Source organism: Centroberyx affinis, unplaced genomic scaffold, assembly GCF_046629955.1.
Source record: "Centroberyx affinis isolate AG114_WGS23_722 - 3 ecotype Tasmania unplaced genomic scaffold, CSIRO-AGI_Caff_v1 ptg005100l_1, whole genome shotgun sequence".
Taxonomy (NCBI): domain Eukaryota; kingdom Metazoa; phylum Chordata; class Actinopteri; order Beryciformes; family Berycidae; genus Centroberyx; species Centroberyx affinis.
Window position 1 is genome coordinate 100,077 of NW_027282525.1, and position 12,788 is coordinate 112,864.

The 12,788-nt window shown below is 40.7% G+C and overlaps 2 long non-coding RNA genes across 2 annotated transcripts; both read right to left on the reverse strand.

Annotated features, from left to right (window-relative positions):
- Positions 1-1,566: 1,566 nt before the first annotated feature.
- Positions 1,567-2,444, reverse strand: LOC139666738 (uncharacterized). Its single transcript, XR_011696916.1, has 3 exons — positions 2,065-2,444; positions 1,726-1,796; positions 1,567-1,642 (listed from the first exon to the last, which is right to left on the reverse strand). It is a non-coding gene; the product is annotated as an uncharacterized lncRNA (long non-coding RNA).
- An 11-nt stretch (positions 2,445-2,455) lies between these two features.
- Positions 2,456-3,347, reverse strand: LOC139666739 (uncharacterized). The gene is made up of 3 exons (XR_011696917.1): positions 3,197-3,347; positions 2,883-3,031; positions 2,456-2,765 (listed from the first exon to the last, which is right to left on the reverse strand). It is a non-coding gene; the product is annotated as an uncharacterized lncRNA (long non-coding RNA).
- Between the last annotated feature and the right edge of the window lie 9,441 nt (positions 3,348-12,788).

The window sequence follows — 12,788 nt, forward strand, 5'->3', positions numbered from 1 at the left end:
GGAAACAAAGAATGGTACTGATTGGCCCAAAGGGGACACTATATCTAATTATATGGTCACAATAAATTTGTAATAATTTCCAATAGTATCCCATATCAATAATGCTCAAATTTTTTTCATCATGAGTTGGCAAGTCATTGGAATGCTATTGGTTATATCAGGAATTCTTATGGAAATTATTACAAATGCATTGTGATCAATATTCTACATTTTTTAAGTATTATAAGTAAATATTGTATATATATAGAATAATAAGCGTTTCCAAATTGAATCTGCTTGGATCATATTATTGGTTAAAACTAACCAACATAACAATACATCTCAAATCTTAGACATGTTGGAAAACTGAGGATTAGTAGTGGTTGGAAAAGGGGGTTAGTTGGGTTGCTACTTTAATATGTTTTAAATGGAAGAAATCAACAACAATAAATCATAAAGAACTGTGTTCATGTATGCAAAATTACATTGAAAGGTGTTTGTTCATCTCTGCATGCCTCTAACCACAAACAACAAAGCTGTAAATTGTGTGTGTATTTGTGTCTGTATCCCATCTCCAGCCAGTACAGAGGGGTATTGCACAAAACCAGGATAAGGGATTAAGCCTGGAAATATTGGTTATCCTGGATAAACTTAGCCTCAAGTCGGTTGCACGAAAGCAGGCCAAGTTTATCCCGGACAAGTAACCATGGTGATTTAGTCTCTGCAGCTAGCCTGCTCCAGACCAGGCTAACAACCAGGATCAGGTTAATCCTGTAGTGGCTCTGCTGTCAGTACTGTGAGAAATGAGTGTGTTTTACAGAATGTCCATGGTTTTTCTACACATGTTACATCATCCAAATATTATAACTGTAGTCATTTCATTTGCTGGTTGACTTTTAGTTTTATTTATTAGCACAGTTTATATATAAAGACCAAAAGCACATATAAAAAGACAACATTTGAGAAATGGAAGTAAGAAGCCAGACGGTTTATTTGGAATGCTTTCCTTATTAATACAACACCAACACTGAAAGGTTCAAAAAGATAATAGGTACAATACAATACAGATATTTAAAAGAAATCCTACATGATGATGAAAGAGGAGAAAAAAGGAAAAATAATTATATATCACCACTTAAACATTTGGACTACAAGGTAACTGTTGAAGTTAAAAAGTAAAGTCAGAATAATGTGGAACCCTTCAGATCCAACAGTAAAGTCTTCATTTTCTTTGTGTATTTTTAGGAGACAGTTAAAACAAAATGATCTTCTGTCAATCTTTCTATTCATTCATTTGGTCTTATTGCTGTCAGGCATAGTGTTATGTTGCAATACAAATAAAGACTGCTTGTCAAATTGCTGTCAGAGGATTTAGACATGTCTCATTGCAGTTAATTAGATTATTACTTCTAACAATTTCTGGAGTTGCAAAGATGGTTTCAATTAGTTCTGTGATGAGGGCAACATAGTATATATAGGTCCAACTTCCCTTCACCTGTTTCCTCTTCAGTGGAAAGGACCGAGTCTGTCACTGTATTTCCCGGGATCCCCTCCATCACTGGCCTCCCTTTATTTAAATCGATGGCCAGCTCCTCTGCTGGGGTCAGGTCCTGGGTGGGTGGGCCGCCCCCTGTGCCAGCGCAGTGTGCTTTTTTCTTGACCGCTAAAATCGTAAATCGTAAAGAAATTCATTGTCAGCAGACAACAAATCTATACAGCTATTTGGGCTACAATAAAGTAACTCACCAGACTGCAGAATGTTTTTATATTTGGTTTTCACCTGTTGCCAGGTCCTTTTCTGGCCAGACAAGTTTGTTCTTTATGAAGGATGATGGATGAAACAGAACACAACATGGGATAAATAGATTCAATAGATGACAGAGAGTAGATCATTTCTTTGAACTTATTTATACTTTACATAACCTGAGTAACATGCACTTCTATGGGCCACATTAAAGCAAAACAAAACACAAAAACACCTATTGATTAGTGGACTTAGAGTCATCAGCTCCGCATCCTTTAACTGTAATTCTGACAGTTCCTGTGGAGTACACTTTATTAATTCTACATGTTTGGGCTACTTACGCATTAAGCCGGTCGGCTATTGTCTGCCAGGCTTTTTCCCTCTCCTTTTTTGCGGCACTGGTGTTTCCTTTTTTGCGTATTGTGCCTTTCATTTCCTCAAATTGCTGAAGAAGCAGCTCTTGTTCAGCAAATGTAAATGAAGTTGCGCGTCCGTGATCCATTCTTCAATCTGTGATTCTGTGATCAATTTCGTGGTCTTCTTAAGAATGCCGTGAACACGCACTTATCCCAAACATCCACACCTGGCTTGACTAAGCCGCGTCTCTTCATCCTGGCTCGGCAAACGTGCAACCAATTAATCCAAGATAGCGCCGACAAGGCTTAGTCAAGCCGCGCCTGCTCATTTATCCTGGATGTCTTTATCCTAGTTTTGTGCAATACCCCTCAGGTTCCTGGCTTACAGGAGTTTTGTGAGCTGGTGTTGAGGCTTGCTGGGCTGGAGGATCAGGGTTGTTATACCCTCGTGTGTCGTCCACCGCATCCGCCAGGAGTACCCAGATGTAGAGGGTGTCTACACTGGCTTCAGACCCCCTCTCGACTGAAGCGGGACACAAAACCGGCGAGGGCCTCCTCTTTGGTTGGTCGCTGGAACTGGGCGCATAGGTCATCAGGGATGGGGATTTTGAGGACCTCTTCCACATAGGGTGCAGGGTCTGAGAAAACGCTCTCAAAGAGCAGCTCCAGTAGTTCATCTACATAGTCTAAAATGCCACAGTAGTACAAATGTTCATTTTTTTTAAATTGCCATTGTGTTGCATGTATGTTTTGCATTTCAAATTTATATTCATATTACTAATAAATCTGCGTTTGTAACTTACGGAATGTTGGCTCTGTCTTGATGGGTTTGACACTGTATCACCCCTTCTTGGCCTTGGGAAAGGTGATCTCAATGGCTGGTGCACCAGTGGAAGATGTGGCCTGGAGGCGGTCTGCATTCTCATTGTAATGCATCGTAGACAGGCACAGCCTGAGAAGGAAAAAAAAAAAAAAAAAAAAAAAATTTACACTGCTCTACAAAACAGCAGCAATGGCATGAGTGGTCACACTAAAAAATACTTCAAATTTGATGTCCTATCCTACAAAAGTAGATAGCATGCAAGTTGATAGTATGTAATGCTATCTTCTTTTATACCTGCAAAGCATTCCAAGGAAAGGGAACACCACACTCTTTGGGGCAAATCGTAGGATGACACTGTGGAAGGCCTCTAGTGAGGATGTCTGGTGGTGGGGGCTCAGTTTTTGCACATCCTTAAGAACCCGTTTGTTGGTGAGGACCTTCTCCAACTTGTGCCTCCAAAGTGCCTTTGATTCTATGTGAAAGATAAAAAAGACATTTTCTTCACAGTCAGAGAGCCATGTTCAGTTATTTTATGGTATGAAAAGTGTAACGAAATTAACCATTCATACAATTTCAAAACCTGTAAACAGCAGGTGGGTGCTAGCCATGTCAGTACCTGGTTTTATCCACTTGCTCCGGTCCCTTGAAATGCGGTCAGGATGCTGACACTTGGGGAAGAGTGGGTCTTCATGTGTGTGAATGTCTTGGACATGGTTGATCACTGACATCCACTTAGCTACCCTCTCTGGTCCTGTCTTGGAAGATGATGCTGTCCAGTACAGGTGATTTTTCAGGCTTGGGTGCCATCTCTGGATAATTTCACAGTCCTTTTCCTTGGCCACCTTGTCAACCTGCTTAGACACACCTTAAAATTGAGAGAAATAATGAATAACTAATGTTTAGAGTTACTGCAATTTTTACCTAGATGCAATTGATTGAATGTCCCTTTTTGCACTACTGATAACAAGTATGAACCAATCCTAATCATCCTCTTATGTAGTATGAACAGGATTTCATTAAGTAGATCATGATGCCAACAACCACGATTAAAGGGTTGGTTTACTTTTTTGGAACCTCAACCCTATTTAAAGGGTCTGGCATGATGCAGACTAGTACAGGACATAATCAACTCATCTCTTTAGTATTGAGCAACTTACCGTTGTGCTACATTCTGTCACCAATCATTTTAGCCTTCAAAACTTATGATATATATAATTTATTTAAATTCAAAGTATAGTCTGATGGTTAGACGCGTTTTGGTTTCAAACTGTACATCCTATTATTATATTGGAAGTTGTCAGAATTACCCATTTGCTCAGGACCAGTGACACTCTGTGTTTGATACGATGTACAGTTTGTGACTCTACTGCAAGCTTCACATTTACGAAAAGGAAACGCATGATTTTTGAAGACTAAAACAACTGTCCCATTGGAGTGTGTTAGAGCATGGTGAGAGGATGTCGCACAGCAGTAGGTTGCACAATACTTGTGTGATGGGTGAAATTATGGCTTGTACGTCATGCCACAATTTTTACCTTTCTGCAGATGCCAGACATCATAGAAATGTTGGATGTCCTTGCCCCTCAGGAACTTCTGTATCTGTGGGTGCCGGTCTGTGACAATGCTGTTCAGTTTCACCCCCCGGTCCTCCAGAAGTGCAAGGCTTCTTTTGAGGCCTTCTTTCTCCATGTGGTAGCTCCCACCGACCTTGTTGCTCTATTTGAAACACAAAAACAGAAAGTGAAAACATGTTGGAGAATCATTACCACCTATCTTCTTGAAACAAAGCACTAGTCTGACTGATCAAAATTTGGTCATCAATAAGACAAGTGCGCTGGTTTTAGTCCATACACGCCGATTACTAACCTGCACAAGCTGAAGATCAATGATTTTGTGTGTCTCAAGATTCATAACTGAATAACAGCCGTACTTGGCGGAGTGGCCTACGAAGGTACAAACAGAGTTCCCAGCATGAGTTCAGTACAACACCACCAAAGAAATCGGGGAATATATCACAGACATGAAATTGAATTCACAACTTAATTATCAATAGATTGTACAATTTTAAGTTTCACTTTCGTTTTCGTCGAGGAGGGAAGCACCACTGGTGGAAAAAAAATGGCACCACCGTGACAACTCTAGGTGCAACATTTTTATGCCAGCTCTAATAAATATAATATGATATAACGATAATGCAATGTTTAAGGATAATGTAAAATATAATATATATTTTGAGATGGTCAACGTGTTAAAAGTAGGTCCTGGGACGGTTTTGGGATGGTCATGAAAAAAGTTAGTTTTAAGCCCTGATTGTCAGTATTTGAAGGGTTGGCAAAAAAACAAACAAACAAACAAACAGATGAATATGACTGTTCTAACAGATTGGATCATCCCACTCCCACCATTCTAACTTGCTTTCACAATTGAGTTTACCAAATTACTAACCTGGGGAGTCTGCCCGCATGTCACCTCCAATGATGACTTTCTCCTGTTGGCATAGCTGCTGTAAGGTGACGTCCTGTTCTCGCCTCCATTTATGCACAATTGCCGGCTCAAGGTACATCCTGGCATGCCTGCGAAATGTGTTGTATTCAAAGGCCTTGAGACGCACTGCAGCCATGACCTGTTTGGAAAAAATGAAACTTGAGTTCAAGGCTTTAGTAGGATGCGTTTATGACACAAAACCACACACACTTCACATTCTGCATAGGTGGCTATTCAAATCAAACCAAATACCTTCTCCAGTTGAATGAATGATGAACCAGTGAAGTACACAGCAGCTGAAAGTTGGAGGTTTCCTGCAGGAGTACTACCAATTATGGGCTGGCTTGTCCACTTCCTGCTGTACTTGCAATGGGGGCACAACTGGTCCACAGCCAGAAATGTCCCTCGCCTCCTTGTTTGCAAGTCACACACCCTTTGGCATACTGGACAGACCTCAAACAGCTGAAGGAGACAGTCCTCGAACACAATATATTTCGGGACGTCATAAATGGACCTTGAGTCTTGCCTTTACAAAGAAATACAAAGAACAGATTTTGTAGATAAGAGATATTGTTATTGTTAGCCTCCAAGTACACAGAAGAATTAAGATTTAAGGAGCTTGTGACAGCACCTTACTGTGAAAGCCAGTGTGTGTTTTTGGGTGTCAAGCTGACACTGATAATGGAGCAATACAAGGAACAATTTCTGATGAGGTGTGGAACATTTGAAAATAACTTACGATGGGTTTGTTGACGGAGTCAAGATGGTGGCAGAGTCACCCGGATTGTATGTTGAGTCGTCAGGTTCAGTGGACTCGACATCATCCTCAAGATCTTCTAGGAGCAGAAAATAACACGGAGACAAGCAGAGTTGTAATAGTGGATGTAAACAAATTGATGAGACCAGTGGCATCCTCTCATATGGAAGGTTAACAATGGGAACTAATGATTGCAGTTTAGAGATGAATAGCAAAGGTAGATGTTATTGAATCATTACAACTTGCTGAATAGTAGCAGACTAGTTACATTATGAGTCATTGGAGATGTGGGTTTCTTTGCAATTTGATGTCAGATTTTCTGCATTAGAATCATTGACTAACATTTCAACCACAATTCTAGTCCCACCATGTCAAGAACACATTTCAGATCCAAGCAAGAAGTTATAGGTACAAGGCAGTTGTTGACCCTGCCTTGTTCATTTAATTACCTTCAAAATCAAAGTCCAGGCGTGGCCTTTTGGCAGGACGAATGGGCTTCAGAGGTGTGGGGGAGAACGGTGGTGATGCAGACTCCAGGTGGCCAGTGGTGCCTACTCCAACAGCTACAGTGGGAACACTTGCTTGTGAAGCTATTTTGGAGACAATATATTGACTGATGACTGAAGAGTATACATCCATAAGCACATGCACAATGACACACTGGAAGTCATGAGACGTGATGTCAACAGTTTCCCATAAAAATAACTTATATTCACAAAAGAATAAATTGTGGATTTTCTTGCAATATCACAAGGCAAATTATTTGGAAATAACCTTTACATGTGGCTAACATATAGCATAACTAACCTCGGCTTCTTATATGGTTTTGCAATGTTCCCCTGGAAAGCTGTGTCCCAACAGATCTCTTAGAGGAGTCTGTCTGGCAACCTACGTCCTTTTTAGAAGGGATTGGCAAACAGGATGCAACCTAAGGAAGATAGAATTGATATCAGGAAATTTTGCATAAATCAGTGACCTGATCAAATTAAGTGGCATGTCCAGCAACTCAATACCTAACTGGATAACCTAACAACTGTCAAAGAAAATGCAACTTGTGCAACTTACCAAGCAAATTGCATTTAATTCATAGTATTCTGTTACATCACCACACAGCCATCTTGGTAGGAAAATAACAGCCGATTACAATACATTAACAGCTGATTATAATCAAGTGACAGCCACAGCCGATGAGCTGTGTATGTGGTAAAGCACCATATTGGTAGGAAATGCATGTGACATGGAATACTATGAATAATCACCCCTAATTAGCAAGAGACAACTTAGCAGCGTGGTAAATACACCACACACACTAGTAGCAAGACCACACACACATGCGCACATTTTTTATGTACAGATTTGCAGCATGTTAGAGCACTTGTCTCACACACATATATTCAGGTTTTGGCTAGGCTACTGGTAGCTAGCGCTAGCTAGCGCCGGTGTTACAGCTTAACTGGTTTCTGGATTAACTCGGAGCGACGGCAGATGTTGCAACCAGGAAGAGAAACTTTAGCTGACCTCGCGAATGCCTTAATAATTTCTGTGCCAATTGTAACTGTCATTTCAATAAATATTCATCTGATTGTCATGTTGATCTGTAAGTTCTTTAATGCAGCTGAGCTCGTGACAGTCATCAACCGCATTTTGAATGTTTCCCAGAAAAGAAAGAAAAAAAAAATACCCCCACGGGATTCGATATCGGAGACAAAATACTACAGAGGCGTGGCACAGGTTGTCTGTTGTTATTCACCTGCACTACACAGGACAGATAACTACTATCCAAATTTCAACTTACATAGAGTTACACCGACACATCAACACTCGACACCACACAAGCGTTTCCTGGTCTGAACAATACAGCCAGGTTAACTTGTGACCATGCACACTATAGCGATGCAGCGCTTTTCCCATCTAATGCACTATCATTTAGAGTTTCGTTTCAGAGAACAGTAGCCTACTGTGCTCCTTTATAACTCAATCCACGGTGTAAAGTCTTCAAGATTAATGACAAAATAAAACATTTATTAGGCTTCGTTAAATATTTATTTTATTTTGATAGTGATCTGTAAATCCTTTAATGTAGCTGAGCTCGAGCTCGTGACATTCAGACGAATTTTGAATGTTCCCAAGAAAATAAAGTAGGCTATCATCAAATAAAATACGGACAGGATTCGATATCACGAACAAAATATTTCATAATCCATTTGCAGCTGTCACAGAACAGTTCACCTACACCACCACGACTAAACAACTATTCCTTGTCATAAAATGTATTTATAGCTTACCACCAAAAAAACACAAATAAAAAATAAATTATATATACATATATATATAAAAAAAAGAAAAGAAAAACACCCAGCTGCAACCAATGACCTGAAAAACAAAATGTGCACATAAAAATCATACAGTAACCCACTCTTGAGGACAAAGGTGCATACATCAAAGAATGACATATTACCTAGGGCATTAGACAACGTTTAAATCAGAGCAGGGCATGCAGGACACATATAGTCCTGCTCCACCGGAGGCTTTCCCACACACACCCAGTGGTACCAGCGGCTGCATTTTGAACATGCAATCTGAAAGAAATGAAATCATAACTAATTTGGACATTTGTATTATGTAATGACAATGGCTTCTTTTTTTACAAAGCAGTGTGAATGTCTTACCCAATCAATGTGGCCCTCTCCAGTGTCTCTCTCCCCACATGCATGGCAGAGTTCCATCAAGGAGTCTGTTAAAGACATGTCAATTGAATTTACAGTGTAGTCAATAGTTAAATGTAAGATAAACAGCTTCATGCCTACCTGAATTATTAATTAAAGCGTGGGCCATTTCTGCCCTCATTCCACTGACCCCCTCCAGGTCAACAGGAAAATCCACTGCCTCCCCTTTAAGAACCAGCTCTGCCACCTTGAATAAAGCGTGGTGTCATTTCTTTACTCTTTGGATTGAGAGATGGATAGACTGACAAACTTACTTTACAGACAAGCACCCCACACGATGTGGTGTCCTGCTGGCGGGGATGAGCCAAGGTGGCACATGTCCATCTGGACACATTGATGTTTTTCTTCCTCATGAAGGCCCTAAAGAGGAATTATTGGATGTTGTTGAATTGAATGTTTATGTACCTAGAAACTTGTTTTGATATGAGTTTTATTTTACAAACGCAATCATCCATTGATGGCATCTGAAGACCAATAAAATCAAATGTACTTCAGAAGTAGTATCTTAGATTTGCTTACCTTGTAGAATCTGTACATTTTTTTATTTGGTCAGCAGTGGCTCCAAATGGATCAACAAAAATGGCCCTTCTTTCTTTTGGATACATAGCCTTTAACAACAGCGAATAGTTGGGTCCTTAAAGGTGCATGGTGTGTGGTAAATATAGTTGCTAACATTTGAACAAAAGTGCACTTACTATCAAAGTCCAGTGTCTATCTTTGCAGACAGCTCCGATGAGGGTGTCATATTCCGTTATGTCAGTCTACAAGCAATCATTCCAGTAATTAAATGGGATGCACATTCCAAATAATATCATTTAGAAGGAGCAGTGTGGTGATCCTCACCTTTCTCATCCCCCTGGAAGTGCCGTTCCATATGGCTGTCAACAACGTGCACCCTTCCATTGCTGCCTCTTGCCAGCCATGTTAAATAGGCATTCAAGATCTGCACATATAAAATGATTAACTGTAACATTCTGTCATTTATAATTAAATTCGTCAAAATATGAAGTAAGGCTATCAAAAGCTTAAAATCAATACAAATGCAATACCTCACTCTCCACTTCCTTCTCAGGGGCAAGGCTCTGGAGGTCGGCAGTAAATACCTTATAGGGACCCATCTTTGCCCATAAGATTTCGCCCTTTTCCCCGTTCCAAATGTCATCGATCACTGGAAAGTTAAACCATTTAAGTCTTTTGCATAGAGTAGAATGTCAACATGGAATATAATGTTTGTGACATTACTGTAAGCTTTAAATACCATTGCTGTCGCTGGGGTGTGTGACATGACTCTCTTTTAGGAGAGGCAATGTGGCTGTTGGAAGAGAGTGGATGGTGGGAGGGGTGCTGGCAGCATCAGGGTGGTTATCTGGGAGGCTGAGTGAGAGACCGGGGGGGGACAATATACAGGCAGGAACATGGAATGGAGAGGCCAGAGGAGAGGACCCTTCAAATCTTCTCAGCTTTGCTGGAATCCTCTCCTCTGGCTCTATGAAGTGAGTCAGTTGGTCGATGTTTGCTGTAGTCGTGGCATTTGAGGAGCCTCTCAGGGTTGCCATCTTCCCCTCAAGGCTCACCACAGTAAATGGCCCCAGCATGTCAGTTGCCATTTCCCCCCCCTTCCGCTGCTGTTCTCGGATGTTCTTTCTCAGAACAATGTCCCCAAGTGTGAAGTTGTCGTTTTTTCCAGTTTCCTCCTTTCTGCGCCTCACCTTCTGCTGTGATTTGGTGACATTTGCCTTCACCTCAGCGTAGGTTTTGGCTTGGCATTTGAGGCCCTCAAACACCACCTCCTCCTTCGCTATGGTCTCAACCTTTTCTGCTGAGATCTACAAGTACAAAAATACTAATGTTAATAAATTAAGTCAGCCAAATTACCATGACTGCCATCTGTTAACCTCAGAAACAATTAGAGCTTCTTACTGCATATTCCATTGGCACCTGAGACGGGTATCTTGCCTCCCTGCCAAACATTAAGTAGTATGGGCTGTACTTAGTTGTCAGCTGTTTTTTTGTGCGGAGACCGAACATGGTTGGGGCGAGGTATTCCTCCCACTTCTTCGGGTGATCCCTCGCTAGCTTGTTGAGGGACCTGAAATATTCCATTCATGAACATTAATATAGGTCATTTGATGTTGCAAAATTAACTCATTAGCATTCATGATATACATGTGGGTAGACTTAGGTGTAGATTTGAGCAAGGTTTTACTTACCTTTGGATGGTGCCATTGAGCTTTTCCACCAGACCATTTGTTTGTGGATGGTAGGGTGAACAAAAGCTCCTCTGGATGCCCAGCCGTTCACAGAGTTGACGGTTCACCTTCCATTTGTTCATTATAGTTAAAAAAAAAAAAGTCAGCGTGGATATGTCATACTAGGATATGATAAATGTTGTCTATTTAAAATGTACCTTGTTTTTGAACTCTGTGCCCTGGTCTGTAAGCAGTCTTTGAGGAGCACCAAATTTGTATACAAAATCAAGAATACAATTGGTGACCTCCTCTGCTGACTTACTTTTTAGAGGGTAGGCCTCAGCCCATTTTGTGAAATAATCAACCATTACGCAAATGTACTGGTTACCACCCTCAGTTACAGTCAGTTTTACCAGGTCCATCCCAACAAGCTCAAATGGCTCTGTGATCTGAAAGAGATAATTAGATGAGCATGAGGTATGACTCAATATTGAGTGTTGACAAGAACACTTAGTAAAACAAATGAACTCACCTCTATTGGGTTGTACTGGCTTTTCTCCTTGAGATTTGCTCGCTTCGATTGACAAGCTGGGCATTGAGCAATCTAAAAAAAGTGCCCACAAATGTATCATCACAGGCCTTGTGCTTCCTTACACACATGATGGTGATTGAACTTCATACAGTTCATCATAATCTCAAATACAGATTCCATTCTACTAGGTTTTATTTGTACATGTGAAATTTTGGGGTAGATTGAATTCCCCTGTTAACTTACCCATTTGCGGATGTCAGCTTCCATTCCAGGCCAGTAGTATCGGCTGATGATAGCATGGTGGGTTTTTTCTACACCACAGTGTGCCCCAAAACTACTGGAGTGGAATTCGTTAAATACTGCATCGGCCTCCTTAGCAGTTGAAACCACCTTTGCCAGGTGCTCCTCTTTATTTTGCTTCCTACGGCAAATGTAGTAAAGCTCTCCATCTGGCGAGGATGGAGCTCATGAACTGTTGAGCACAGATTGGGCTAACACTACAATTACAGGATATTGTAGGATTATATTTACCTTTCATTGTGAAGTTTGTTGCTCTTCTTTTGATTACATATCTCTGTTGTTTGGATATTCCCTGAGGGAATCTGTTGTGGACTATGTAGTCCACCAATTCTCTGACAAGAACAGGATCCATTTTTTACAATCCAGTAATTCCTCCTTCTTCCAACACGGTTCTGAATTCTGCTCCAATTTATATACCATAGACTCTCAGGTGATTGGATGAAGACCGAGAAATTTTGACGTGTGAACATTGAGCAATTGGGGTGTGTTTTTTTCTGCGTCTTTTTTGTGGAGTTATTTTCTTCCCAAATTTAACGAAGCCTAACGAAACTTTCATTTTGTCATTACAAACTTTACACCGTGGATTGAATTATAAAGGAGTACAGTAGGCTACTATTCTCTGAAACGAAACTCTAAATGATAGTGCATTAGATGGGGAAAGCGCTGCATCGCTATAGTGTGCATGGTCACAAGTTAACCTGGCTGTATTGTTCAGACCAGGAAACGCTTGTGTTGTGTCGGCTGTTCACCTGTAGGTGTAAGTCTATTTAAATTGAAGTTTGAGAAAGTTGCACTTGTCCCGGATAGCGCAAATGAATTACCGCAGGCAGCTTGTGCCATGCTTGTGTAGTATTTTGTCTCCCATATCGAATCCCGTGTGGGGTTATTTAGTAATTGT